Raw genomic sequence first — 3,382 nt, 5'->3', positions numbered from 1 at the left:
TATTACTGTTTTTTCATACTCTTTTTTTGTTTTCGGCAAATTGAAGTGTTGCATAAGTAATCTATGAATTGAAATATTTATTCCTTTTTTTAATAAAAATCATTAATATTGCAAGTGCCTGGTCTTATCCGTATGTTCAGGTTAGAGAGTTCTCCCATTACTGGTGAGATCCACCTTGAAGAACGGTAAAACCTGTTGCTACTTGATGCGACCGGTACACAGGTGCTGAATCTTCTTTGGAACATGTACCCACCAATTATTTCTAATTTTCCATTCATCTTAAAAAAGTGGCAAATCCGAAAAATCGGATGTCCACCCTTAGGAACTCGCTTTTCAACATCGTTTCAATCATCGATCTGTAATAGAACTTTATTAAGTAAACTTATTTAAGCATTTTTCTACAAGTCTGTGCATGCATTCTCCTTTTTCCCAGAGCTGCCTTTATGCTCTAAAGAAACTTGGTTACATTAAGTTGAATCTCGAGACAGTTCAGTAAAAGTTCGCGTGAACGGCGCATTGCAACAATATCAGTGTCAAGGCCTGCAGGTAACAGTTTTTTCCAATGCGCCCAAAGAATTCATTTGCGTTTTTTCACCACTGCGTTGTTTTTTCGCTCTCTTTTTATCGTGTTATGCACCTTTTCGCAGTTATCGAATGTTTCCTGTATTTATTTTCAGGTTGACGCTAGACGGCCAATTGTGTTAGTACGAACTAATTTTTTGCGAATATAATATACTCAATGTAAATGTATGCATACTCAGGAAATAGAATTCATTTAGAGACCAGCTAAGGATGGGGACAAAGATGAGGATTGTGCGAATTTTTATGGCGACGTCAACTCATTGAATGATATAATGGACATAAGCTCATTTGGCGCCAAAGAGAAATGTAAAATACTCTGAAGATGTTTTGCTTTGCATAGTCATATGGTATGCGTCATTGGATTCCGTAATTTCAAACTTGGATTTGTGGATTCCGCACATTGAAAACTACAAAATTGCAGATAAAAAAGACAATGATTTTTAGTTCCCTACAGTAAAGTTCAACCCCATTTTTTAATATAATTGCCAGTTCTAATGTATAACTGACAGAGCAAGATCGCTACTTTGGAGTATGTTGCTATAAACAATATATTAAACTTTAATATTATATCCAAAATAAAATGTTTAACTCAGTAATGAAAAATATATAAAATAGCACGATATTGATCGAAGGGCTGCTCTGAAAAGATATAGGTTTGCTTTATCTCTAAGAGTCCAGGATTGCACGTTATTATTTTGTGATAGACACTCTTGAGTTTGCAATCCTTCAATCATCCGCCTATAATAAGTGTACAATAACGATTATTCTATTTCCTAAAATAATATCAATTACTCATTCATTTTTTATTTTTATAATACACTACGCATGCTATTTGTATAATTAATTTGTTATTACTTCACGCAACCGCTTGCGCCCACCTTGCAGCGGTCGGCGAGAACTCTAACCCACACTTAAACTTAATAAATGATGATATTCTCTTTTTATTGAGCTAGTATATAAGTTATAGTAGATAAGTTATAGCAGGCATATGCTGCACATCGTATATGTAGTTATCGTTATCGTATATGTTGCGCCATTATTTTAAGCCTTTGCTCGCCTTACTCTCGTTTATAAACAAAAGGTAACCTACAACTAATACTGACGTTCCCATTGCCAAATAGGCATAACTGTAGTCAAATATACTTTGTAGCGATACCGGCATTTTTTACGAATATCTCAATAAGGCCGATCCCCGGTTATATAGTCAGACCGGAAAATATTCGGACACTAGAACAACTTTGATTTCTCTGCCCTGTACTTGAAATAAATACGGAAAAAACAACAAAAACATTTTGCAGTATACTGAACTATATTGCATAGGTCTCGAAGTAAAAAACTTTTAATTTAAAAGAAAGCGTTTTTTAAATATAAGAAGTGTTGAAAAATGTGAATTTTGGTGTTATAAAAATATCTGAACATTTTATAAATTAATGTTAGAAAAACTAATATGGCAATACTATTTTTCATAAAAGTCCAATATTTTGTCCGATACCCCTTTTGTTCAATAATGTGTTAGTAGACGATTTTCCAGATGTTGAAGATTATTTTTTATTAATAATCGATACTGTAATTTATTTCTCTATTAAATGAACTTTCTTCAGTGTTTATTGTTATACTTTTGTATGATTGTATTTTTTACTAATTGTGCGACGTAGTTTATTCTATAGGGACGGTCGTGCTTCTGTGAAACACTCGTTATCTTAGTTTGATATCTTAAATCTGTAATGCATTGGAGCATTCTCGTAAATTTTGAATTCACTTTCCGTCGATCTCCAGAAGAATGGAACGTTTCTTCAAGTTCGCTGTTCATTTTATTTCAGGAATCGTAATTAATGGATTGTGCTTTATTTCGCGAACGATACGAATATCTTGCCGCAGTGTCATTTTGCGTTTTCTACCCGTTCTTGGCACATCTTCAGCGAAACATCTCTCTTTGACTGAATCACATGGCATTCTTTTTTTTTAAGCTAGAAAAATTTACGGAATGTCCAGCTGAACAAATTGTAAACTACAAATTATTTATTATTTATTATTGCTTAGTCCGCGCCTTTCGGCTTTGGACGAACTTTCGGTTTTACATCCCTTATACCTATTTCGCTTCTTATATATCTACCTCCCCTCTTATCCATTCTATTATATTGCACTCCCTTAATTATTCTATCTCTAAAAACTAAAAAACTAGAAAAAACTAAAAACTAATGACTAAAAAACTATTGCAACTTTGCGCCTTTGCCTCCTTGCTGTGCTCCCTTCTTGTCGTTCCGCCCCTTCTTGTATTACCCTTCTCCTCTCTATTATTGCTTTTAGTTCTGTTAGTCCTTCTCTAGTCTCATTTAGTGTTTTTTCTATGTCCTTTGGTGCTCCCGTTATGTCACATTCTTCTGTTACATGTTTCAGGTCTTCTTCTTTCCTTTTACATAGTTTGCATCTTTTTTCTCCTTCTTCTTTCCAGTATTCCTTTGCTTTCCACATCTGAATCTTGCTAATATTCTTCTGTCCTTCCACTTTATCCTCCCTTCTGAGTACTTTGGTAATAGTTCTTTGACGATTTTTCTGTAATGTATGTTATATTTGGATTTCCTTATCCTTTCCCCCCTCTCTTCTACTTCTCTCTTTCTTCTTTCCTCTATAACTTGGTCTGCTGTCATCCTTTCTTGCTCTTCTCTTGCTTCCATCTGTGTCCCTCCATTTCTCACCTCTTCTGGTCCCTTCTTTCTCTTTCTTGCTCTTTTCTCTTCTTGGCCATTTCCCCAGTTTCTCTCTCTTTCCTTTATGCACTCCTTTACTAGTTCCTTTTTTG

The sequence above is a fragment of the Bombus vosnesenskii genome, unplaced genomic scaffold, assembly GCF_011952255.1.
Source record: "Bombus vosnesenskii isolate JDL3184/JDL3185 unplaced genomic scaffold, Bvos_JDL3184-5_v1.1 scf7180000014624, whole genome shotgun sequence".
In the NCBI taxonomy this organism is placed as follows: Eukaryota; Metazoa; Arthropoda; class Insecta; order Hymenoptera; family Apidae; genus Bombus; species Bombus vosnesenskii.
This window is presented reverse-complemented; position numbering follows the sequence as displayed.